Raw genomic sequence first — 27,675 nt, 5'->3', positions numbered from 1 at the left:
AGAAGTGTCTCGTCACCAGCCCTGGAGAGAAGCAAGGTTTGAGGCAAGATGTGGGCTTAGAGGAGCCAAAAGCAAAAGCTGTTGAGTCTATGATTCTGAGTGTGGTGGACAGACAGGCCACCTCAGATGAATATGTCCCAAATGATGGCCATCGTCAAAGCTGAGGCCACCATCTTCAATGTGCTCTCACTGCCATACTCCTGTGCACAAAGGTCATTTATGTCCATCACAGAAAACTTAGAAAATATAAGCATAAAGGAGAAAACGCACATTTTCTATAATTTTACTCTCAGTGACGATCGTTCTATTTTCCACTTTATTAAGATATTGTCCTATGTTATTATTTTATCATTGTGTTTCATTGCTTATGATGAAAGTTTAATCTTTTAAAATATTTACCATATACCTCAGGCACTGTCATTTACTGAATCCATGCACTTTAACATGTATATATGGAAGTGAAGGCCTAGAGTACCTTGCCCGAAGTAAGATAGTCTGTAAAAGACAGAGCCAGATTTTGAACCCAGGTCCTTGGGTTTTATTATTTATAATTTCTATTTTCTGTTAAATTGTGGATACACTGTATTGTTTATCATTTTTCCCTAGCAGTAGCTAATCTCTTTTATTGCCTCTTTTTTTGTCATTTTTTGCCTTTATGGAAATATTCTCTCGTGTATATGGGTTTTGTATGTATGGGTCCAACTAATACTCAGAAAAAAAATCTGTCTTTGTGAACATGCGTGGACTTTTTCTTGCCATCATTCCTTAAATAATATGCTAGAGCAACGATTTACACATTGTTTAAAACGTACCAGAAACTATACATAGTGAGGGGAGTGTCCATTTAACATCCACTTCCAGAAATTAACTTTATGAAACAGAGGGCATAAACATTTTATTATTATTATTATTTTGTTTTGTTTTGTTTTTTGAGACAGGGTTTCTCTGCATAGCCCTGGCTGTCCTGGAACTCACTTTGTAGACCAGGCTGGCCTCGAACTCAGAAATCCACCTACCTCTGCCTCCCAAGTGCTGCGCCACCACACCCGGCTAGGACATAAACATTTTTAAGACCTTTAGATGTTCTAGACTTCCCGCTCTCCAGAGGAGGGTTTGGAGAGACCATGTTCCGCCCCTGCTTGCCCATCAGAGGGAAAAACAGGGTGGTGGCCAGTTGGAAGTTGGTTCCTGAAGGGACCACTGTAGGGACTGGAGGTGTTTGGTCAGCAGAAGTGTCATGGAGTGTTGAATGGAAGAAAGAAGTCTGCCCCCAGACTTTTACACAGAAGTGGGCCTGTGGGCGGAGGCTGTGGAGAGCCTTGTCTGCCCTGGATAGAACAGGATTGGTGTTGGATAACCCTGGCATGGGCTCACGTGGGACATGCGTATAGGGCAGGGCTGGCTCTAAGGCTGCCACACAGCACTCCCACTCTACACACAACATTACATCTTTGAGTTATAATGGGGGTCTGCTCCCCTCTGCCCCCACCTTAGGGAGCCTGGTCCAGGCTGGTACCTCTCCCCGTCTATCCCCTCAGCCTGAAGAGCACAGCCTGGCTTGTGTCACAGGCCACACAGTTCCTCCATTATGCATGGGGGGGGCGGGAGACAGTGCGGTGAGTGAGTGAGCCAGGCTGAGGGAGGGGACGAGCCGTTATTAATAAACAAGTTATTGTGTGGTGTTCCATTTACAGAACTCTCACAGGACGTGGTGGGCTTGAGATAATAAAGCCCTGTTTATGTGACACAGGGCTGGAAGTGACAAGTGGGAGCTGGCGGGGAGCAGGGGCACCCAGGAATGACTTCGGTTCCTCCTCGGGTAGGGCTGCTGTCTTCGCTGTATAGAACGGCAGCGCTCAGGGGAGAGGATCAAGCTGGGATTTTACTCAGGCTTCATTTTGCTCACTCGGATGGCCTAGGGCCTAAGAAAGGTCAGCTTTCGGCATCCACGTGTCCCTAAGGAAGGCGCCCACCAGTGCAGACTCTGGACAAGCCAGGAGAGGTAGGTGGTAAGCTCTCCTTTGAGCGTGACCTCCTGCCGACCCCTCCCCGATTCCGCTCTGACCTTCTGAGGCTCCCTGGAGATGTGTGCTGGAGCAGCCTAGCTCAGAGGTGGTTTGGTGAGAATTAGCAGCCAGGCTAGAAAGCAGAGAGTGACAGTGAGGGTCTTGTATTCTTAACGGGCTAAAATTTTAGGAGAGACAGGGCAAAGGAGAAGTATCCAAAGCTCTGATGAGGGCGGGCAGGGGCATCCTGCTCTGTGAATGAGGGATGTTTAGGAAAGAGAGATGCTGACGGACGGTCAGGAGACCGATTCATGGGTGCACATTAAGTCACAAGGACAGTCGGTGCTCACTCGGAGCTAGTCTTCTCCTGTTCTCCACCCTTTGCCCTGGGCATCCAGATCCCCAGCTGCCTCTTCCTCCGGCCGAGGCTATCTGGCTCAGTGTCGGTGCCTCTGGATGTCAGGGCAGAGAGGATGGGAAGAGGCGGGAATAGTCTTTGTCCATTGGCTTCTTGGGAAGAGAACATGGGCTGGTTCTGAGAAACCCGAGCTCCTGTCAGTTCTGAATGGGAATAGGGAGCCTGGTCAATGGGGAATCCGGTCAAGTCTGAGTCACTTGGCTCTGTTGGAATCTCATGGCCCCCACCGGGTCCTTGTTGTTTGGGGCAGCTCTTTCCTGGCACACCTCAGAGGTAGAAAACATCCTTCCAGGAAGTCTCTGTGTAAGAGGAGACATGCCAGTGGGAGGGAAGGAGAAGACTCTGCCCTCGGGCTCCTTGAGGCAAAAGTTTGGACACAGTGACTTTAAAGTTGTTTGGATTGAAGAGTCAGTGATATGTATCTTAGAAAGACAACATTAGGTCCAGAAGGAACAGATCCCAGGTACTGAAGGAATATTGCGTTGCTTGCTGAACCTTGAGGTCAGTCTTTAAAGGCAGCCCAGTCCTCCCGCAAGGGCAGTGTCAGGAGATGGGAATGTCTAGCATGCTCCCTTACCATACAGCACAAAAAAGAGCATGCCAGGAGCTTCTGTGGGGCCCAAGGAGGAGACATCGAACACATTCACAGTTCTCCCGGCCTCCATCGTCTAATGCAGCATCCCCCGGTCCTGGGAGCAGGCTGTTTCTGTGATGTGCATCCCAGGCCACCTGCTTTTCTGCCTACAGAGGATGTGGCTTGTCTTGTCAATCAACCATAGGCTGCCTGGAGGACACCTGGCTTAGAGGAATAACCCAATGACCTCTGACACGCCTTTAGTGGGGCAAGAGTGGGAACTATTGGCTCTGTCACATGCTTGTCAGTTGTTAGGAGCAGTTACTGGAAGGATTAGGAAGCAAACAAGGTCTTCTTATAGAGGCCAAAGTAGACCAAGTTGTTGGTCACAGTTCTTTCTCTGAGGTCAAGGCTCATGGTACACTGGAAGGAACCAGCAAGTTGGTCTTGCCCCATGTTGGTAACATAGTCATGACTGTAGCTTCTGGTCACTGGGGTCTTACCCAGTGTCAGGCCCTTCCCTGAGCACTGGATGCCAACAAGGCCAAGTGACTCAGACACAGCCCTCCCAACAACTTTTACTATCCTTGTGTTTTATAAAAAGATAGGAGAAACCAGAGGTATGTTTGGTGCCAGTGTGGTAAGGTGTTGGGGAAGGGAGTGCCTCTGTGGGCCCATGCTAAAGCATCCCTTTTCCCTGAGGGACCAGCCACACGGATGGGACGGGACGGTATAATATAGAGTTTATTCAGGGCATGGGGATGGGAGTTGAGAGAGTAGAGACAGAGACAGAGACAGACAGACAGAAGAGGAGTAGAGGAGCTGGCCATGAGCACATGGAGAGAGAGGAGGTGAGGGGAATGGGGAGAGAGGGGGAAGAGGGTAAGTAGGGAGCAAAGATGTGAGATCAAGAGGGGGCAAGCAGGCCCTTTTATAGTGAGTCAGGTACACCTGGCTGTTGCCAGGTAACTGTGGGGCAGAGCCTAGACTAAATGCCAACAGTCCTGACCTTAGAATCAAGGAAACTGAGGAGAGAGAAGTTAGCATTAGTTAGTCTAATGTCACAACCAGTAGCAGGGCCCAAGAACATATGTTCTCGAAGTGCTTATCCTGACTCCTCAGAGGTTGACGACAGAGAGGATTATTCTGATAAAGAATATGATCTAAGCCGGGCGTGGTGGCGCACACCTTTAATCCCAGCACTCGGGAGGCAGAGGCAGGCGGATTTCTGAGTTCGAGGCCAGCCTGGTCTACAGAGTGAGTTCCAGGACAGCCAAGGCTACACAGAGAAACCCTGTCTCGAAAAACCAAAAAAAAAAAAAAAAAAGAATATGATCTAACTCAAAAGAAATACCTCGTGCCAGTGAGGGGCCATGTGAGTGTTCTTCTTCGAGAGCTTGGAGAGCCCTGCTTCTTAAGTAGAGTCCTGCAGGCTGGACCTTGGACTGATGTCCACCCAGCACTCTTCCTTCTGAGGACTGTGGCAGTTGTCTTCTATACGTTAGAGCAGCCGCCATTTGCATAAATGAGATGCTAGACTGTGGATCGGTAAGCATAGGCCACTCTAAGAACCATGCTGGGATGGTAGATTCTAGGGAGAGGCCAGGGTTGCTTGAGAATTCCCCAGAGAGAAAGAAACATCCCCAAGGAGCTGGGCTTGATGGAGCTTTCTTTACATCCTTCAGTAGGGTGAGTGGATTCCCTAGAAAGAAGCCCGAGGCATCTGTCCCACTCCATTCTCAAGATTCCTACCTCAAAGTCCAGGCTGTGCTTTGCTTCTACAAGGAGGACCCAGAATCCTATGCATGTGCCAGAGGAAAGACCTGCAGCGAGACTTGTGAGAAGTCCGGGTGCGTCTGGGGCACCTCCCTCTTCTCTGCCATATAGTCTGTGGTAAGGCAGCCACTCTGAGGAGAATGCCTTCCTTCTGAGGAGCTGTGAGGGGAAGGACAGACAGCATCCTGGGAGTCAGGAAGCATCATGGTCAGTTCCTGCCTGCTTCCTATTCAGTTCCACCTCCGGTCTCCTCACCTGTCAGATGTGCTATTAATAGTGCTTGCCCTCAGACTTGGCGGGGACTGATAAACTGATGCTGGAAACCAGGAACACAGGAGGAGGGAGGAGGAGAACCCCCTGTCCGTGTGCATGTGGCCACTGTGTGTTTTTCCCAGCCCCAAGCCGTTTTGTACTAGAGTACCAGCCCCATGTAGATGCGCCCTCTTGTACCCACACAAGCCCAGCTAAGTGTGATTCAGGTTCCTAACTCCGCCCCCTCCTCCTGCTTCCTGCTGCATCCTGTAGTTCTAGGAGCCAGCGCTGGGCCACATACTCACTGCTAGCTACTTCTGCCCAGACTCTTTGGTCTTGTTTGGGGTCTCTGGAGGTGAGAGCTCTCCTGCTTTTGGTGCCAGTTTCTTACTTCCTGTGTCTTTCTCACAGCTCAGCAATATCCCCACTGCCTGGGGACCTGGCTTTATTCCACGCCCTCTTTGTGCTACAGCGGGCTCCCTGGGGCCCTGCCTCCAGTTCTTGCATCTGCAGCAGTCATCCTGGATCCTCCACCCTGCTCTCCACCCCCTGGCTCCTGTCCTGATTACACCTGCCCCGCCTCCTGCCCTCCTCAGCCTGTACCCTCTTCCCTCCCTGTCTTCCGCAGCCTCCCACCTGGTTTGAACTTCACCTCTATGTGTACTTCCCAGAGACTCAAGCATGTTTTGCATTTCTAAAGGGAGCTTCTCTCTCAACTTTAACGTTTTGTTTTTTGTTTTTTTTTTTTTTTTGAGGACCCACATCTTCTTGTTGACATGAACATGCTGACCTGGTATATTTCCAGTGTGAGCGCCGTGTCCCTCACTCTGGTAAAGGAAACTTCCATTGCTATATTCTTTCGACCTGTATTCTCAAGGAGTCCCTTCAGTAGCCTCGTGAGGTAGAGACCACAAGCCTTATTTTATAGATGGGGAGTCAGCCCGAGTAAGTGACTTGTCGACAGCCACACAGGAGCCAGGTGGCAGAGCGAGGGCTTACACATGGGCCTTTGCGTTTACCTTAGAGCCACTGGGCCTCTAGAAGGTGCATGATTACAGAGAACTAATAGCAGCACACCAAAGCTCCTGTTATATAGGAGCTGGTTTTCTGAGTGAGCAAACTCAAGCCTTCTGGCATGGTCCTGTCTCCAGACTACACGCCTCTCCCCACCCCACACCCAGAATGGCCTGAAGAGAAGGGTGTAGCTTTTCAGGGTCCCTTGAAGTCTTCAGGTTAGACCAGGATAGAGAGGAAAGGCTTCTAGGCTCTCAGAAACCACAAGATGGCTGGGGGAGGGGAAAGAACAGAGAAGGCAATCTGGACATGGCTGAACAATACAGTATTGGCAATTCAGGAGCTTCTTATTTATTCATTTTATTAAATGCTTTTATTTATTTACATTCTAAATGTTGCCCCCCTTCCCCAGTCCTCCACCCCGAGTTCTTCACTCTATCCTCTCCCACTTTGCTTCTGAGAGGGTGTTACCCCATCCACCCACCTCAGATGTTTCTTTTCTTTTTTCTTTTTTTTCCGAGACGGGGGTTTCTCTGTATAGCTCTGGCTGTCTTGGAACTCACTTTGTAGACCAGGCTGGCCTTGAACTCAGAAATCCGCCTGCCTCTGCCTCCCGAGTGCTGGGATTAAAGGTGTGTGCCACCATGACCGGCTGGGAGGGAGCATTTAGCCAAATGCTTGCAGATTATTCAAGAGGCCACAGGGCCAGAGTCTTGTACAATCCCCGAGTGACTGTCAGCCTTGGCCTCCATCAGGCTCTGAGTGCTAGCTCAACCCTCTACACAGCCTTCAGCTCCCCTGCTGTGTCTTCCATGGGGAAGCCAGCAGTGACTGCTCAGGGGCTTCACTAATCACAGACCAGTTGCAATTTTGTTCTCCGTAGTTGGCTGTGCTTGTAGTGTTGGAGCTTCACAGATGCTAAATGTTAATTCTACCTCTGAGCTATATATGCCCTTCTCTTGACTTCACATCAACTATAGTCAGGTATAATATACTCTCAGGAAAATGTGCGTTTCTTAAGGGCACAGTAGGTTAGTTTTGACAAGAATGTGCAACACATACATACACACACACACACATACACACACACACACACACACACACATTTCAAGTGCCCTCTCTCCCATGGAAGATGGAGTCTCTAGTTCCATCATCCCATGTGCAGTCTGTCCTCCTTCCCACAGCCCCTGGCCCTAGGTGACCTCTGATGGCCATGTGCCACTGAAGATTTGGCTTTTGGATAAATGGACTCAGTGTCCAATCTATAAGTTGGATTCTTTGGGTTACTTCTTCTTGCCTTTAGGGAGAGACTTTACCCTCCAGGTTAAAAAAAGGCATCTGTACACAATTCCAGGATCAGTGAGTGCAGCAAGGTGAGCTTACTGGGTGATGAGACAGAGATTCCAGTAAGAAAAGGTCAATGCACAGTCAGGGACATGGGTGTGGGCTTCTTGAGAGAGGGCTCTTGGGTGTTTTCATGGTGCGTGCGTGCGTGTGTGTGTGTGTGTGTGTGTGTGTGTGTGTGTGTGTGTGTGTGTGTGTGATTCCATGGCCTCCAAAGTTACATTAATACTTAAAGGATATAACTTACAACACGGTTTAAACATCAAAGTTTAAAACTAGAATAGTTCTAAAAGTAAGTAAAAATGTACATGAACTGCTAGGCCCATTTTTCTTTAGTGATTTCCTTTCATGAATGACATTGTAAGGTGATTTTTATGAGATGCATTGCTTAGGTGTATGGATGATAGAGAAGTGTAAACTGAAGGCCGCAGATACTCTGGTCGTCACTAGGCATGGTCTGTTTTTCTCAATACCCTCGAGATATCGCTCGGATAGTCTGTCTGTCTCTAAGTAGTCCTGACCTTATCAGTTATGTTGAAATTCTGGCTGCTCAGCCAGATCCAACAGTAAGGTGGTCCTTCCTCTTCCCGTGTCTTTTTCATTTCCCTGCCTCTCTATGCTGCCTCACTCCCAAGGCAAACACATTCTCATTAGACATTAACTCTCCATTTTCCTTCCTTCTGTCCCCTGATAGATAAGCGCCATGTTGCCTCTGCCTCTGCAAGTTTAACTATATCAGGAACTCAGATAGATGCAGCCACTCAATATTTGTCTTTTTTGTGTTTGGCTTATTTTGTTACAGAAATAATATTCCTTTCCAGTGAGAAATCACTCTTGTACACTTACAGATTCGTAAAGGAAAAGGCTCTGATAGCACATGTGGGTCCAGGTCTGGCTCATGCTCAAATGGGAGCTGGCCTTGAATGGAAGATTTCAATAACTTGTATACAACTTAGGCTCATGAATTTTACATATTCTGTTATCCTGAAATCTCTGTTAGGTCACAGCCTGAAGCGAGGCTTTGAACAGTTTAAACAGATCAGGAGACCCCAAGTCTGGCCATTTGGCTAGATGAGAGACTTATATAGCAAAGATATTGCCAGGATTATTTCTTAAGTATACGAGTATTGTTCGTTTTGAATAACTATTACCCAGGTTATCATACCCATCTGGCAAAATTATGTTTTCCTTAAGAAGACAAATGGGACCTCATAAAATTGCAAAGCTTCTGTAAGGCAAAAGACACCGTCAATAAGACAAAAAGGCCACCAACAGATTGGGAAAGGATCTTTACCTATCCTAAATCAGATAGGGGACTAATATCCAATATATATAAAGAACACAAGAAGGTGGACTCCAGAAAATCAAATAACCTCATTAAAAAATGGGGCTCAGAGCTAAACAAAGAATTCTCACCTGAAGAATACCGAATGGCTGAGAAGCACCTGAAAAAATGTTCAGCATCTTTAATCATCAGGGAAATGCAAATCAAAACAACCCTGAGATTCCACCTTACAACACAGTCAGAATGGCTAAGATCAAATATTCAGGTGACAGCAGATGCTGGCGAGAATGTGGAGAAAGAGGAACACTCCTCCATTGTTGGTGGGATTGCAAGCTTGTACAACCACTCTGGAAATCAGTCTGGTGGTTCCTCAGAAAATTGGACATAGTACTACCGGAGGATCCTGCAATACCTCTCCTGGGCATATATCCAGAAGATGCTCCAACCGGTAAGAAGGACACATGCTCCACTATGTTCATAGGATCCTTATTTATAATAGCCAGAAGCTGGAAAGAACCCAGATGCCCCTCAACAGAGGAATGGATACAGGAAATGTGGTACATTTACACAATGGAGTACTACTCAGCTATTAAAAAGAATGAATTTATGAAATTCCTAGGCAAATGGATGGACCTGGAGGGCATCATCCTGAGTGAGATAACCCAATCACAAAAGAACTCACATGATATGTACTCACTGATAAGTGGATATTAGCCCAGAAACCTAGAATACCCAAGATATAAGATACAATTTGCAAAACACATGAAACTCAAGAAGAATGAAGGCCAAAGTGTGGACACTTTGCCCCTTCTTAGAATTGGGAACAAAACACCCATGGAAGGAGTTACAGAGACAAAGTTTGGAGCTGAGATAAAAGGATGGACCATCTAGAGACTGCCATACCCGGGATCCATCCCATAATCAGCCTCCAAATGCTGACACCATTGCATACACTAGCAAGATTTTGCTGAAAGGACCCTGATATAGCTCACTTTTGTGAGGCTATTCTTGGGCCTAGCAAACACAGAAGTGGGTGCTCACAGTCAGCTATTGGATGGAACACAGGGCCCCCAATAGAGGAGCTAGAGAAAGTGCCCAAGGAACTAAAGGGTTCTGCAATCCTATGTGGAACAACAATATGAACTAACCAGTACCCCCTGGAGCTCGTGTCTCTAGCTGCATATGTATCAGAAGATGGCCTAGTTGGCCATCAGTGGAAAGAGAGGCCCATTGGTCTTGCATGTTAAAAAACAGCAAAAGTAAAAATAAAAAAAAAAAAAGAGAGAGAATTGGGAGTCTGTCTTAGTTAGGGTTTTACTGCTGTGAACAGACACCATGACCAAGGCAACTCTTATAAAGACAACATTTAACTGGGGCTGACTTACAGGTTCAGAGGTTCAGTCCGTTATCATCAAGGCAGGAAGCATGGCAGTGTACAGGCAGGCCTGCTGCTGGAGGAGCCAAGAGTTCTACATCTTGTTCCGAAGGCAGACAGGAGCAGACTGACTCCCATGTGGTTAGGAGGAGGGTCTCATTGCCCATCCCCACAGTGACACGCTTCCACCAACAAGGCCATACCTCTTAATAGTGCCACTCCCTGGGCCAAGCATTTTCAAACCACCATAGGACCTTTATGACTAGCCAGGACTTAGCAGTGGCTAGTCACACTTAGGCTTCCTATTAAAAATATGTTCTCTGAGGATGGGCCTAATGGCTGGTCAGTCCTGATGAACAAATATTAACATCCTAGCATCACTTAGTTTTGCTTATCTTTAACAGGCTTAGCTAAATTCTACTTGGTGTGATTTAATGTCTCCTATGCAATCCTATTAGTAAATCCTGTATAATACCAGTTCTGTTACATTGTGCTTGTACCTCTTCCCACGGTATTCATCACATTTTAGCAAGTGTCAGAATTTTCTTCCTTATGGCTGCTAACATCATTAAACTATGTCTGTGTGTTCTTTCTGCTCTGATGATCCCCCCTAAGAGAAGCAACTCAAGGAAGGATGTCTTAGCTCACATTTTTAGAGGTATCGGTTCATCACAGCAGGCAAGGTGTGGTGGGCCAGAGCCATCAAGAACACTGCAGTAGCCAGGAAATGGGGGTATGATAGGGAGAGAAATAGGTGCCATTACAATCTTCAGAGGCACACTCCAGTGATGAGCTTTCTCCAGCTCCCTAAATAATGCTACCGTCTGGGGACAAAACACCCTCCATGCGTGCCTGTTGGGGGACATTAAATATCAGAGCAATGTACATATCACTTTTGGTCTTCCATCTATTAGTAGGCAGACATCTGAGTTGCTTCTGCCTTCTGGCGCTCTTGTGAACATTGGTGTACACATATTTGTTCATGTCATTGCAACCTCCAATGTTCAGCATCCTCCTGGCAACTCCTGTTTGTCCTGTGGATACTCAAGGACCTTGAGCGCCTACATTTATGGCCCCTGGCCTGCTCCATGCCTCTAGTCAGTGCCTCCAGCAAGCAGATAGTCTGTTGTAGGTATATCAGCCTTGATGGATAGTAGGGACTCAGGTCTTAGTCAGTGGAGTTTTGTGAGTCTTTCTCTAAAAGCTCCCTTCTCGGGATGTCTTGGCCACCAGCTAACTTGTGGTTTGTGATTCCAAGGAGCCTCTTAATGCAAGGATGCAACTGAGTACCATTATTTCATCAGGAAAACAAATGATTGTCATCAAGCACCCACTGTGTTCATTCAAGGTGTCACCATGGTGCCGCAAACGCCATCTTTCACATGACAGTCCTGTGAGGTAGGATGAGGATCTGGGGAGAGTCTCCGCTCCAGCTCACACAGGCTGACATTGTTCCTCTGCAAACCTGAGAAACTTGTGGGACTTCCAAGGCAAGTGAGCTAGGGAAATGTCCTGGGCTTCTCCTCTCTAATAGAAATTCCCTCTATAATTTGAAAGAGAAAATGTGTGGGGCTTCCTTGCCCTAATTTTTGCAAAGTATAGAATTATAATTAAGAGTTTGTTTTGTTTTTACAACGTATAAAAAATAGGGAGAGCAGCTTAATGAAGCCTCATGTGCCCACTGCCTAGCGCCAGCAGTGATCTCTGCCTGGCCCATCTCCTTTCATCTCTGATTCTCCTCTTTGATCTGGGATCCCAATTCAGGGGGTAGCAGTTGGTGTTTTCTGGATGAGGACAGGAAAATGGACAAATCTGGGTATCCTGGAGCAAAATCCTCCCCAGCTGGCAGTGTTAATTGCCCGAGGCCAGAGTCACTGCATCTGTCCTCTGGTTCTTGACCACTGTCCAGGAGGCTAGGGAAGGGGCGCGTCTGAGAGACCAGCCAGCCCTGCTGGGGTGGCTTGTAGAGAGATTTCCTTCTTTAGAGCATTGTCTTCCTGTTGATAGATTTTTATTGGAGAATCTTTTGAGTGGAAAGAGGTCAAGTGAGGATAACCTTCACCATAAGGTACCACAGGGGAGATGCTGGTGTTAGGGTAAAAGATGGTTGGACCAGCGGGAAGCAACCACGGACCTTTTCAGCTACATGCAGTAAAAATCTGCTTGTTTGTTTGTTTGTGAGATAGGGCCTTCCTGTGTCACCCAAACTGGTCTCAGATGTGAGATCTTCAGCTTCCTAAGCAATACTTAGGGAGAGGATGGGAGAGAAAAAGATAGAGACCAAAACCTAAAATGGGTCAAAAGAAGGGAATCCAATTGGGCTTACTGGTTTTCTCTGTGTCTTACTTCAGGTTTCTATTGCTGAACCGTCAGAAGCCCAAACCATGGGCTTCCCCCACTGACCAGAGAAATTATGTCTCCTCGCTGAATAAAGTGACTTCTCACTGAATAAGCTAACTCAAGAGCAGCAGCCCTTTTGCCCTCCCTCCTGGGGCTGTAGCTCACAAATGCTGGTTGCTATGGATACAGGCAACTGAGGCTCTCTTGGGGCTATGACTGCATGGTGGTAGTGGAAGCAAGGCAAGCTGTTTATGGCAGCGATTACAGGCCTGGTGTTGGTGCTTTCCCAAGATGGTACCCCTTCACAGAGGCAGGGGATTACCTTTGTCTGCACACCACCTCAGCCCCTGGGACCCATGAGGGTGTGTCCCTGAGTTCAGCCACACTGCAGAGCCACTGGACAGAGGCAGGAGGGCACAGCCCAGTTAGGGAGGCCACTCTGCCTTTCTAGTTCTGGAGGCTGACAAAGCTAAATGAGACAGTGCTCCCTGAAGTATGTCCCTGGATGGATAGCAACACAAGCTAGCTCTCTGTGAGTGGGACCCTGTCCTGGAAGCCAAGGGGAAGACATCAAAAGGTAGAGGAGGTACAGATCATGTCATCCGGGGCCTTCCTGTCCAGTGCGATAACCAGGGTCACTGGAATACAGCACACAGGAAATTAGGCAACCATCGGTGGAGAGACAGACGGCTTCTTTGTATGTGACAAAGATTCTTCTCTTGATGAATATGGCTGCTCATGGCTGTGATCCCAGCACTCCAGGAGATGGAGACAGAAGGTTCAATAACACAAGACCATCCTAGGCCACATAGCAGGATTAGATCCAATCACAACCTCCCTCTCCGTCCCTCAAAAGATTCTTTTTGACCAGACCTTAGTCAGGTTCCTGGGCTTCTTCCCAGACCTAGCTGTGTACTTCTTGCAAAAAATCCAGTTTTAGCTTGGGTTCTGCTGAGTCACTGGGCAAGAATCTTCCATTTCAGGATCTGACCACCCTGACTTAGTATCTGACCAGGGTCCTCAACCTCCATGGATTAAGTGATGTCTGATCTCCCTGGTCTTAGGCCAGTTTAGTTTAACCTTTCTCTTAGTTTCCATGCACAGCCCCACCCACCCTCTGCCCATGCTCCTTTAGGAATCAGGTCCAGTCTCTCCCCTACTGCAGGATTCTGTTGCAGTGGTCTGTCTTCCCACTTTAGTGGTCTTGAGTAAGCCTAATCTCCTTTGATTTAACAAGTGTCGTGGAATAATTCTTCCCACTATTGCAAACCCCAGGGACCAGACTCACCCCCATGGCCATCTGACCTGGCCCACCCCACTCATGCGCCACATTCTGCACACAACACCGGTCTTTGGGTTGATACCAGCCCAGGAGTTTTTCTTTGCTACTCTGCCTGGAGCCATTTTCCTATTACCACTCAGTTTATGCCTTCTCTTTATCAGGTCTCTGTCTGGTTATCATTCCTGACCCCTCCATGGAAAGCCAGCACTTCCTTCCTCCCGACCCCACTTCTCTTCCACCTTTATATTTCTGTTATCTGTACTTGCATTATTTACATATCTGATGTTTTATTGATTATCCTGCCCATTCAAAAGGTGAGTTCCCCGAGTACTAAGATAATGTCTTGCTTACCCCTGGAACTTCATTGCCAAGGGCCTTGCTTGGCACATGTGAGCTACTCGATAAATAATAAACGAGTGAGAAACTGTAGCTCAGGGCATGCCATTGAATGTCGGGAGAATGTTTGCAATATGTTATTCTATTGTCTTCCCCATAATAAAGGCAACACTTCTCATTTGGAATCCTAATCTGCAATTGAAAGACATTTTTCATGAAAGTAGACTTAGGTTTAAGATAATGTCTCACATTGCCCTGGAGGTGGAGAAGGGGACCCCCTATGTGCTCACAGGAGCTGATGAAAGCCTTGTTTCTTCAGTGGGTATCAGTCCAGGTTAGAAACTGGCACATACAGGGCTTCACATAGGATGCACACTGGAGATGGCTAGCAGAGACTTTTCTGGAAAGCAGATTTTGAGTGAATTTTAGTATCAGACAGAAAATGTACAGTTTATACGAATGTTTGAGAAGCCACATGGACAAGCGCTTGTGGGCACCAGGGAGTAGATCTGTGTGGACCAGATGGAGTCTGAGCTTAGATAGGCCAAAGTAAAGAGGTGGAGGGCTCCAAAAGCCTGCATTTGAATGACAGGCTTTATGGGGCTGGGACCTCACTGGAGCAGTGACCCATGAACTCTGCTTTCTGACCCCTTCCTGGTCACTTATGTCCCTTTGAAGTTATGTTAGCATGATGGCCCCCCTGGGGAGCACCGATCCTCCTCCCATAGCTGTACAGCTGGGGTGTGGGGCATCTGTGTACACAAGAGTCAGCTGGCAGGTGGAGGACGACCCAGCCCTCAGGAGGATGAGCCTCAGCTCGGCAGCTTGCCATCCTTTGTTTAGTGGGGAACCTGTCAGGCCAGAGGTCAGCGTTTTCCCTGGAAGATGTCAGAGCTTGACACGGCTGGCACGGGTAGGGGGTAAGGTCAGGTTTCCAAGGAGCTGACTGGGATAAGGTCCTATCTCCATCAATTCCCTGCTGTGTAGAGTCTGGCCAGCGTAGGCAGCATGGGTCTGGCATTGCTGCTTCTGCAACCTGGTTACAGGGCTGTATGTGAGCAGTGAAGAGGCCTATCAGAAGCCAAATGGGACCTCATTCTAAGGATGAGGCATCACAAATCCAGCTACCTGAAGAGCTAGGAATGGAACCTGCTGTCCTCACGTCTAGCTTCTTAAGGGGTCAGAAGAGCTGGGCAGAAGTGAGGAAGGACAACAGGACCCCAGTATCTCAGAATCCTGTTGTGCTTCCCAGAAAGCAGTAAGCTTGGTTTGGGTAGCAGAGTGACATCCGTTCTTCTACAGGGTGGCATTGATGTGGCTCCCTTGCCATGTCGCCCCCAGGTGCTTTTAGGGGTGGTAGATGGCACTGGACCCGGTCAGCACTGTGCTCTAAGAACATTGAGCCAGAGGGTGACAGCCATGTGTAGAATAGCCTGGGATGGATATACAGCTGGCCTGCCAATGAAGAAGGCCCGTGTCACTCAAGGCTCTACCTGCTGTACCTGACACCCACTCTCTAGGCCCAGTGAGCTAGTTGGTGGCTCTTAAAATCACGTATACATTTGTAAATTTTTGGCCTTGTTTGCTTGTTTGTTTTGAGATACTCTTTCTTTGTGGTCCAGGCTGGCTTAGAACTAACTCACCGCCTTCCTGCTTCATCCTCCGAAATTTTGAAGTGACAGGCATACATTACCTTGTTAGCTACACATGCATAATGAATCCTATCCTTCTCCCCTCTCCCTCTGAGGATTTTGCAGAGAGGCGAGCGAGAAGGTGCTGGGGGGGGAGGGGGCGCGGAGAAGGCACTGTGCTAGCCCTTAGTTGTGGGAGCCAGGTAGTGAGTGTTCGGGGTTTGCACCTAAACTCCTCCCCTTGACTTCAAACAGGCTCTTTGACCTTTTGGAACCATGGTTTGAAAGGAACATTAGTCAGTTAACCGAGTTGTCACACTGAGTAGAGGACTCACCTCTGTGCCGAGCACACAGTAGGTGTACATGACAGTATGGGCTTTGTCCTCTTCATCAGCATAGTGGTTAAATGTCGATCTTGTGTCCACCACTATGGAGAGAGTCAGATTCCAGTCCTTGATTTCCCAGAGTCATTCTATGACATAGGAAAAAGAGGACAGTGCTCAATTTACTGTGGGAAGTTGGTGTTGGAGTCACCTGTAAGGATGTTGGGGGAGGTGACTTTAAAGGTCTATAGAACAGTGATGGGAGGGATTATAAGAACAACTTTATATGGTGTCAAATGAAAATCTTCCCAATGGTAACTGGGAAACAAGCAGGAAGCCCTCGAGCCAGGGACAAGCAGAAGCTCTGGAACCTTCTCTCTCCCTTCTCCCCACGGGCACCATCCACTGGGCACCTCCTTCCCAAGGACCAGAAAATCTGTACGGCTTGGTGGATAAAGAATCCATTCCCCTTCTCTGTGCTCACTGGATTATGTGGGCAGCTAGAAATAGTTTTCAGCCCACCAAAGGAGAAAGAATTGACCAAAGCTGTTGCCAAAATATTTAGTAAATTCAAAAGAGCCTTGTTTACAAAGAAAGTGGCTAGGCTGCAAGCTTCATCTTCTGATTTGACATCACGGCCTGATGGGCATGGCCTCTATCTGGTATGGTCCCCCTTCCCAGGTCCACAGGCAATTGGCCTGGGCAGGATTGTTTTTGTTTTTGTTTTTCAACTTTTTATTGCATGGTCATGAGCTTGCTTTTATTTATTTATTTATTTATTTATTTATTTATTTATTTATTTATTTATTTATTTATTTTTAGTCTGACCTCTTGGTTCCCAGAATGACGACTCTGAGACGTATATTTGAATAACTGCCTAGGCCATAAGCTTTGACTTGTTCTCTAATTTATATAGTCCGTTTGTTCCAGCCTATGGCTGCCACGTGGCTAGTCACCTCTTCTCAGTTTCTTGCCACTGTCTCCTCTGAGCCCAGGGCAAATAACTCCCGTTCTTGACTCTTCCTTAGAATTTTATCTGTCTCTGCCGGATGTCCCACCTCCTGTTTCCTGGCTCACCTAATAGGCCATTAGATTTTTATTGACAGGTGATGCTTCCACACACTACAGGAGATTCTCTCCACATTATTGATTCCTTGTGAGTGTCATATCATGCACCCCACTCATCTCCCAGTCATCTCTGACTTCCCTCATATCCACCCTTCACCCTTGCAACCTCCCCCCACCAAAATAAAACACAAATAAACAAACAACAACAAAATAAACAAAGCATAGAAAACATCATGGAAGCTGTGGCGTGTCACCGTGTGTCCCACAGTCTATCCTTCTGTCCATACAACTTCACTTGCAAATGTTCACTGCAAGGAGCCATTGGTCTGGTTTGGGGTCTCTGGCTTCTGTGACACCATCAAAATTGGATCCTCAGCTGGACTCTTCCAAGCCATCCAGTTGCTCTGGGCAGAATTTTCAAGGAAGTAAATTTCTGCTTCCTCTTGTGTGGTTAGACTAAGATGAACTCCTGAACTACCCTTGCCCTTGTGTCCTTTGTAAGGTGGGCATTACCTTTGACTATCTTCAGGGAGTGTCCTTGAGGGGAAATTTGGTTTTTAGAAGCCACTAGTCAAGTCAGCCTAGTATTAGGCGGACTGAAGAGACTTTTAGTTCCAAACAAATGAGGCTGAGTTTTGCTCAGCTTCAAAACTGACTCAGAAATAGGTTGTAAACACAATTTCATAATGTTTTGAGCAATGGTCACAGAGTTAGAGCAGCAGGTGGCAGGCCAATAGCTTTGAAGGACAGCAGTCATTTGGGTATATTATTTATGATTTTTACATTACTTACTACTTTATATTTAAAGCTGATTTTAAAAAGGGAACTATTATCTTTATTCTTATTAATCTGGTAATGTGTTTGCTTAGTGTGTCTGTACTCTCTATTTTCCTAAAGTTTGTTTACCCGGCTCATTAGCTATAATAGCTTACTAAATATCTTATTTCTATGGTCTTCAAACAGAGTGCAGCTGATTAAACCCAGATTGCTGTGCCCACACAGAGCTTCTGACTCAAGGTTACAGTGAGATGTGCTGATTGGCATTTTAATAATCTCCCAGGTGCTACTGCGAGATCCTGCTTTAGATCCCTTGGCCTATCTAGAAGGGCCTTAGGTCATCTAGTTCAGCCCCCAGAACAACCCAAGAAACTGAGACCCAGGGGAAAAATTACTCTCTTGATATCACATAATTGGTTAGTAGTACAGCTGGGAACCCAGGCAGTCTCTACGCTGATTCTAGGCACTTCTGAGGCTATTCCTTGGTTGGGGACTAGTTTACAGGATAATGGGTTGTTACAATCTTGTGGGATGTTTTTGGTTTCAGACACCCTGACCTCTTATTATCTCCTATGGTACAGGATCTTTACTTCATCAGGACAAAGCCTGTGTTGATTTTTCTAAAATTATAACGTCATACACAATATAACACTTTCCAAACTTTGAGGCATGTGGCTGTGGTTGGAAACACATTCAGTGTCATTATAGTGCCATTACTAGCCAGCCTTTACGAGTTCTGTTTATTTGATTGGTTTTTCTTTTAAATGGTGTCTTGCTATGTAGCCTGTGATGACTCCAAACTCCCAGTCCACATGCCCCAGGCTCTACAGCCTTCTTATCTTCCCAAACCAAAACCCTACCTGCCATACCCTATCTCCTGATCCTTCCTCCTTCCCCCTTGGCAGCTTCTGTTCTGGTTCCTTGGTCGATGAGTGTGAGCACTGTAGGAAGCTCATGGAAGTGAGGCCTGCAATTCTTTCCCTGAGTGGTTGGATGTTTACCCTGTTGAGGCGAGCATCAGCTTGCAAATGTCTAGCATACTCCTCGGCACGAATGTGTTGTCTTGCCCTTACCCATCGTTGCTCAGTGGACATCTGGGTTGTTTCCACTTATTTAGCGCTCACAGAATATATTCTGTGGGGATGAGGAGATGGCTCAGTTGGTGAAGCAGTTGGCAATTGAGTGTGAGATTAGAGCTCAGGTCCTCAAAACCCATATAAATGCTGGTGGCTGTGGTGATCAGCCCTCGGAAGCTGGAGGTGGGAATCCCCAAGGCAAGCTGGCCAGCCAGATTAGTCCTATAAGTAAGCTCTGGGTTCAGAGACCCCCCTGCCTGATGCAGGGTGTGGTGGAGCATGCCTTTAATACTGGCAAACAGAGGCTTGTCGATCTCTGTGAGTTTCAGGCCAGTCTGGTCTCCTGCCAGGGATAAATGTAAGACCCTGACTTGTTAATGAACAAACAAACAAGAAAAAAAGACCCTGCCTCAAGAAATGACATAGAAAGAAATCAAAGAGGGTCTGTACATACATGTGCTCAACGCGCGCACATACACACACACACACACACACACACACACACACACACACACCAAGCACATAGAAGTCCTGCTGTGAATGTGGCCGCATTATGCCTCCCAAGGTTCCACTTTCAATTCTTTTCAGTACAAAACTGGAAAAGGGCTTGCAGAATCATGGGAGTAAATCAGTGCTTAGGTTTTGGAGCAACCTAATTTGCTTTGGATTCTGGGAGTTTAAGGCTGGAAATAGGGAACTGCAATTAACAAATGAGTGGATATGCAGCCTGAACAGACCCTGGCTCCTACCCATCTGGGACTGCTGTTAAGTGGTAATCGACTGCCCTGAGGCCTTGCAATAAAGTGACCTTGTTATTCACAGTTCACAACCAGGACTTGCAAATGGCCTCTTGGATTTTTTTTCTGCTTCCGACTGCCTGCCATCAGTCTCTGTTCACATTTGTCTCTTCTGTGCCTTTGGGCGTTTATCTGTTGTATTTCTGTCCATCCTCTCCAGCCAGTGCCTCAAACTGTCCTCATTGCAGAGTGGAATGAAACAGTGATCAAAAGAGAGGAATTCAGTTTAAAAGCTTTTATTTTGTGACTTTAAAGTTGGATAGAAAAAAAAAGGCAAGGATCAGGGACAGGGAGTGGAGAGATGGCTCTATATGGTTAAGAGCACTGACTGCTTTTCCAAGGGACCCAGGTTCAATTCTCAGCACCCTCACAACTGTCTATATCCCCAGTCCAGGATCTAACACCATCTTTGGCCTCTGTAGGCATCTCACAATATGGTGCACAGGCAGTCATGCAGGCAAAACGTATACATAGTATCTATATTTTTAAAGCAGGGAACAGAAACAGGTCAGTTATTTCAATGTTACTGTCTTCATAATGTTGGAGCACAGGGACTTTCTTAGTACCAGGACTCGGGCTGACTGCAATCTTTTGGGCTGGCCTTCCTTCTGAGATTGAAAGACTAGAGTGCATTGGAAAGCAACCCCTGAAAGACCTATTGTTTCTTCCTCATCTTTTCCAGATCAAGACAGACAGACAGACATCTCCCTCAGTGTGCGCAAGCCTTGTTTCTTTTTCTCAGGTTAAACTGGAGGCTCCAGGCAATTTCTGGATCCCGGGAATAATCAGGGAAGGCAAATGTACCCGGCGGTAATTGGTGATATTTATCTGGCGGCTGGGAGCTGTCATCGAGTCTTCAGACTACAAATTTGTAGAATCCATTAAGATCGGTGCATGCTGCTAAATTGTAACCAGACTCCACCTTATCTCAAAGATGGGCTTGAAAAGGCAATTCCCCCCACTGACAGCTGCCTTTCTTATCCTGGGATTCTGTATGTGAAAGGGAGGGAGGCAAGTCTAACAGCCCTTAGGTGAGAACAGAAAAGGTGTGGGTTCCCCAGGTCTGCTTAGGAGGAGGCAGAGCAGCACGTGGGTAAATTCCCTGGCTTTCCTGGAGGACCCACAGAAAGAGTAAGTTATTCGTCACATGGTATCCCTGGGATGGCAGGAGGCGAGGTGTCCCCTAGTAACAGCACTTCCTCTTCCTCCGTCCACATGTTTAGGAGCTGCTGCAGAGGTGGGTGGGTGGGTGCTAGGAGCAGCCTGGGCTCTACAGCTATGTGAGACCGCGTGCTGTGCCCCCTTCTATGGCTGCCGCGTGACTGAGAAGACCAAACTTCTCCTTTTGGAAAAACAAGGCATGCTTTAGGGCATCCAGCCACCCTATTTGATAGGACAATAAAACAAGCAGTGATTGCCACTCCCAACACCCTGCAATGGTTTCTGGTATGAAGAAAATACCAGAAGAGGGGGATAAGGGAGAAACGTTTCAAGTTTCAATCAAGAGATAGGACAAACGTTGCTTTTGTCCTTAAAGGTAGAGGGTGCTGCCCTCGGGGGGAGTACAGAAGGAGTGACAGTGGCATGTTCCCTCAGATGCTCAGCTTGGTGTCCTAGTGATGGACCAGGCCTTCTGGGCTAAGCTGGCAGGGTAGGTGGAGAAAGCATGGCTGCGTTGGAGACCCAGGGATTTGTATCTCCACTAAAGCACCTACAAGTAAGATGCCAAACGTCCCAGATGATGCAGAATGCAAAGATCTCTTTGGTGTTCTGAGTCACTTGACATCTTATCTGCATCCCTGGAAAGTAGAGCCTACAGATCAGGCCTCTGCTGCATCTCGCTTAGGAAGTGAAATCCAAGAGAACATAGTGAGAGAAAGGAGAGAGTCAGAGAGGGAGGGGTCGCCAATGCAAGGGTGTACTGTTGACCTAACTCCTCTACGTACCAAGTCTAGCCAGTGACACACAATCTAGTGTGGTTTTAGGGCTGTGGAAATGGTGACTCCTTGCCTCAAAACAGTCTATGGAGAAGAACCTTTCCCATTGGCCAGAGTCATACCACGGGGCATCAGCTCTCCTGATCCGAGCTATACAAGCCTGGGTTTCTTGTTGTCTCACCTTCGTTGTCAGGACAAAACTCTGGGACTGGAAACGAGATGCGCAGATGTAAGCGTTCAGTCTAGGCAGTGTTGGGATGAGCTTATGGAAGCAGGAGGCTCCTTCAGAGATGGGCACTAAGGCTGCACTTCGGGCTGAGAGAAGTCGGCCACATCCTGGAGCCAGATGTTGCTGGGAGGAGCTCCAGCAGCATTCGACCACAGCCCTGCAGGAGTGGAAATGGACTCTTCCACCGGCTACCATCAAACTTCTCGCCTGATTCTGTCTCCCAGGAAACCTGGGGCCATTCACTATCTCTACCCAGGCCTCCATGGCACCTTGTGTTGTGGTTCAGAAATTTAGTGTCTCCCAAAGAGGCTCCCGTGTTGAAAGCTTGACCATCAGCTGTCAGCACTGTAGAAGTGAAGGGTCAATGGAGGACACTAGTCTGTTTTATCAACAGGTTAATCTATACCCGGATTCATAGCTATTAGGAATTAGGTCCTACTTGGAGGAAGTGGCTTATGGAGCCATGCCACTTGAATACATCTTGGTTGGGCAGTGGTGGCACACACCTTTAATTCTAGCACTTGGGAGGCAGAGGCAGGCAGATTTTTGAGTTCGAGCCCAGCCTGGTCTACAAAGTGAGTTCCAGGACAGCCAGGGATACACAGAGAAACCCTGTCTCGAAAAACAAAAACAAAAACAAAAACAAAAACAAAAAAAACAAAAAAAGTAGATCTTATGTCCAGATCCTGCCTTTCTCTTAAAGCTGCTGTAGCAGCCTCCTCTGCCACATGTTGCTGTCATGATGTTTAACCTCATCACAGCCTTTAACCAATGGATGGAAACCTCAGAAATAGTCTATTTAGTCCAAAATAAATCTTTCTTCTTTTAAGTTGTTTATGTTTTATATTTTTTGTTGTTGATGCCTAGGAAGGCTAATGATGTATCCTGCACCCAAACTGTTTCAGAGATGATTCTATGGGCATCTGTGTTCTCACTGGTTACTAGCAGGCCTTGTATGTCCTAGGCATTTCCTGTGTTCTGTGTGTGAGTACTTGCACGAGCCCTATAGAAAACAACTTATAAAGTTATAAACATGTGGGCTTAATATTTATAAAATGGGAGTAATTTGTCTAACAATTAGTTCTTGTATATAGACTGTCTGTTTGAAGGCTGCTTTGCTATGTTAACATCACCCTTCTTGACCTACCTTGGATAGTTAGTCCAACTCTTAGCACTTCCACGTTAGCATATATAAACACGGCCTGCTACTGACCCATTAGTGTGGGCTGTACATCAAACCTGCATTCTATGACTTAACACAGTCATATTATTTATTCACAAAGTACAGGGAACCAACAAAGCCAGGCTTAGCTTGGGACACTTCTTTTGATCATCATGCTAAGAGTCACTTGTACACCATCTTGTGTCCCAAATACTGCAGGATAACTAACAATCACACCTGGCATGCACTGTTGCCATGGTTGCACGGTTGCCATGGTTGGTCTGGGACTGTGATGCACTGTTGCCATGGTTGGTCTGGGACCGTGATGCACTGTTGCCATGGTTGGTCTGGGACTGTGATGCACTGTTGCCATGGTTGGTCTGGGACTGTGATGCACTGTTGCCATGGTTGGTCTGGGACTGTGATGTACTGTTGCCATGGTTGGTCTGGGACTGTGATGCCCAACACAGTAGCCACTGGCACATTGGAAGTGCACCTTTCCCCTAATTGGGAAATGCTGTTGGTATACACCACACATCACATTTTCAAGACTTACTATGTCTGGTAGAAATTATCTCAGTAATTGTTATGTGTTGATTATATGTTTAAAGATAAAATTTGGGTTACATAAGATAAACAAATTTCAGCTTTTTCTCTTTTACTTTAAAAAGAGAATTTGAAAATATGAAATTGCTCTGTGGTCTATGTTATTGTATTCCTATTGAACAGTAACTTAGCTGGGACAAAGTACATCCCACCTTGCCTTTAATTCAGATGTTCCGTATCCTAAAAATGTCTGCAGACACGCTACAGCAAAGGAGAACTGTCTTACAGAGGCAAAAAATAAAGGGTTTGTGTTTATTTTTAGAGAGTAAGAAAGTGATGATCTGGTTTTGTCTCCATGTTGAGACTCGAACTAAAGCACCAATGAGAAGCAAGACTATTAGGCACAGAGAACGGAGTATACTGACACTTAGGAGCCCAAGTGGATGGCAGTTGGATATGTGTGGTTAAGAGACAGAGGAGTCTGGCTGTCAGTACTAGTGGCTGAACTTGCTGGATTAGGACAGAGTGATATACATAGGAAGAATATGTTTGGTAGAGAAAAAAACGTGAGTACACTTTTAAATATATAGTTTTGTAAGGTCCGCATGAGAGATCAAAGTACAAATGGATAATTAAAAAGCTGCAAGTGTAGATCTAATTGTGGGAGAGAAGAAGGGGTAAGAAAAATCAGCATGTGTAGGAAGCGGTTGAAATCACGGGTGGTGGTGTAAGAAGTGGTTGAAATTACCAGTGGCGGTGTAGGAAGTGGTTGAAATCACGGGTGGCGGTAAGAGCTTTCAGGGAGATGCAGAGGCTGAGAATGTCACAGAGAGACACAGGAAGCAGCTGGACTTGAATTGCATACAACATGACACTGGAAGAAGAGCAGGACATGACCTAGCAACAGGGCCTGGTGCCCAATCGATAGCTGCTAAAGGAGAGGACGAAGAGGCTCCATAGTCAGCCACCCGTGCTCCATAGCCAGCCACCCGTTACTGTGTTAGCTGCTTATCTTGCTGTGTTAAAATGCCTGACAAAGCAGCTTTCAGAGGGAAGGCTGTGTTTTGGCTCACAGTTCAAGGGTAAAGCCCATCACCATGAGGGAAGTCAGGGCAGCAGGAGGGAAGAGGTAGCTGGTTACATTGTATCCATCCAGCAGAGCGTGAAGGCTTGCGCTTGCGTACAGCTCACTTTCACTTTTTACTCAGCCCAGGACTCTAGTCCACAGCCTGGCACTGCCACATTTAGGGTGGGCCTTGACACTTCAGTTGACCTAATCTAGACAGTTTCTCACAGACATTCTGAGAGGAGTTCATCCATGGGGTTCTAAATCCTTTCAAGTTGCCCATCAAGATTAACCATCACAACTGTGCAGAACACACTGAGTTTAAGCCATAACTCCTCCCCCTCCCTTTTCCCTACAGGCTCGTGGCAGTCTCATATACAAATTCATTCAACATAACTTCAAACGCCCTCCATAGTCCTTAATAACCCAACGCCGCTTAAAAGTCCAAAGACCTAGTCTCATATGAGGCTCAGGGCAATCTCTCACAATCGCTTATAGAATCTAAGACAAATTACATAATTCCACTGTACGATAATACAAAATGAACGTTGATCAATTAAGAATGGCAGAATGCAGGCATACTAAGGAATGACTGGATGAAAGCCAGAGTGAAACTCCACAGGGAAAATATTAAATCCTGTAGCTTCATATTCAGCACCAAGGGCTTGTGAGGGAGTCATCTGGGCTCCAAATGACTTGGGTAACCCTACTTCTTCCAGCTCTGCTTCTTTTAGAACCTGAGGTCTTTACCCTGGGCCAGCTCCACTTTGTGGTTGCAGGTTTGTTTGGCAAATGACCCATGGTCCTGGCATCTCCAGCATTCTGGGTTTCCACAGCTTCATGCTGAGGCCTTGTGGGCCCTCTCTTCAAGGACTTTGGCCCTGCCACACATTCCCTGGCCTTAGTTACCCTCTGGAATTGTGATGCAAAACTCAATGACTTCCTCAATCTTCCTCAGTCTTTATGCCTGCAAAAGTACCATGTATATGATGCTACCAAGTTCAGCTGCCAGCTTGGAAGGCTCTATTGCCTGCCCCCCACTGGGCCAGGGTTGCATTGACCCTGGGGAAACACTTCCCTAGGTTGCTGATTTTGAGTAAGGAATCTAGTTTAGTTTCAGTTCCCGTCGCTGTAATAAAATACAAAAGTAACTTAAGGAAGAAAGAATTTATTTGGCTCGTAATTCCAGGTTATAGCCCATCAGTGGGAGAAGTCAAGGCAGCAGGAACTTGAAGCAGTCAATCACATTGCTTCCACCGCCAAGAGCAGAGAGCAGTGAATTAACACAGGCATTCTAGTGCTCAGCTCACTTTTCCTACTTTAATGAAAACCAGAATTTCCTACCTAGGGAATGGTGCCACCCACAGTGGACAGGTCTCTTCACCGCAAATAATGTAATCAAGATTATTCTCTTCGGACATGTCACAGGCCATCCTAGTCTAGACAATCCTTCACAAGACTCCTTCCCAGGAGATTCTAAAGTGCATCAATTTGACAATTAAATCTAGCCATCACAGAACCCCGTCAGTGGCGTCCTAACTGTACCCTCTCTCCTTATAATGAATTTGCATCTTCCTAGATCTTTTGATTCATGGAACTGAGATCTCAGGACACTTTTCTTGAGTGTAGAGTCCACCAAGGTAATAAAGTCATAACAGCGTAAATTTCAGGTCAACTTGTGTCCACTATCAGGAAACAGAGTGATGGGTGGTTGCGTTGAATTCACATTCTCATTTTATTCAGCCTGGCCCAAAGGATGCTACCACACATATATGGGCTGGATCTAACTAATCTTATCTTGGTAACCCCTCAAAGACATTTCAGAGATTTGCTTCCATAGTGATTCTAAGTCACGTTGAGCTAACAGTTGGGATTAACCTTCACGGTTGCTCGCCATTTTGTTCTCCAAAGGGCCTTGTACTAGTCACTGTGTTAGATATTAAGGCACATTGTGTTGTACTGTTCCAGATTACAGCTGCCCATGCTGCTTTGCAGGGTTAGACTTTTCCTGACTCTGCCTAGCTCCTCCTACTTACTTTGCTGTAAATTAAATATTTTAGAGTCTTAGGAAAAGTTGGTGAGGTTATTATAGTGGTTCTCACTTGCCTGCCTTACAAGACTTAACAGAGTGCCCAAACAGCATGTACTTAACAAGAGACCATTCATTACCTTTCAGTCTCAAGGGAGTTGCTTTCCAGTTTGGAGTAAGTCTTAGGTTTTAAAGGAACTGGTGTTTGTTTTTGCCTTTCTGCTTCGATATCCTTAGCTCCCACATTTATAACCTCATAGTTACAAAATGGATGCCTTATTCCAAGCATACACCCTAAAATACTTAAGCTCCTGGTGGAAGCAAAGTGCCGTGCTTCTGCGGCATGCTTTAGGAGACAGTGTTGGTCAGTTGACTTAGTCATGACTCTTTGGCCAACTTAGCTATGTACCTGTCTCTAAGCCACCAAGCAGCAAAAGGGAACTGAGTCACCGTTTACTTGGTTTGGCCAAACCATTAACTCGGTTCCTGGAGTCAGGGGAGGAGGAGTGAGCCCTGTGGAGTAGCCAAGTGTGCTTTGCCTAGTTTTCTGTTTGGTTTTGCCTTTAGTCCTTTGAATTCAGGATAAAAATTTTCAGTGGCAAGCACGTGACTGTATCAAGGACTGTTATTGCACACTGAAAAGATAGCATCCAACATACAGGTTTTTTTTTTTCCCCTTTCCTTGTTGTAAGGTTTCACTGTGTTTCTCTGGCTGACTTCAAACTCCTGGGTAAACACTGTCTGTGTGTCCCATCTCCTGAGTAGCTGGGAATTCAGGTGCGATTCCACACAGCTTTCAGTTGTCAAACTATGGAGTAGACCTGGCTGCCACCTCTTCTTGGTCATTTTTCTTCCTACAGCTTTTTCCTGCTTGAGTGACTGAGGCAATTCTCCAGGTTCTGTTCAATTCTGAACGGGTATTAATGCTGATTCTTTTTTTTTTTGGTTTTTGGTTTTTGGTTTTTTGTGTGTGCTAGAAGTGGAACCCATGCCACCTTGCCTGGCAGACAAATCCTCTACCACTAAGCTGTC

General features: G+C 46.6%; 1 protein-coding gene across 12 annotated transcripts in view; it reads left to right on the top strand.

Annotated features, from left to right (window-relative positions):
- Nucleotides 1-27,675, top strand: part of Nfasc (neurofascin) — a 173,766-nt gene that overhangs the window by 32,698 nt on the left and 113,393 nt on the right. Inside the window, exon 1 of one of the 12 annotated variants that reach the window (XM_029478691.2) lies at nt 1,920-2,002. The exons of the other annotated variants lie outside the window; for them this stretch is intronic. The gene's annotated coding sequence lies outside the window, so the exon portion shown is untranslated. Of the gene's footprint in view, nt 1-1,919; nt 2,003-27,675 lie in introns of those variants that run through there. 12 annotated transcript variants of the gene reach the window in all.

Source organism: Mus caroli, unplaced genomic scaffold (assembly GCF_978045245.1).
Source record: "Mus caroli unplaced genomic scaffold, Mus_caroli_1 scaffold_1, whole genome shotgun sequence".
In the NCBI taxonomy this organism is placed as follows: Eukaryota; Metazoa; Chordata; class Mammalia; order Rodentia; family Muridae; genus Mus; species Mus caroli.
Note: the sequence above shows the minus strand (reverse complement) of the source record. Positions and strands in the feature narration are given on the sequence as shown.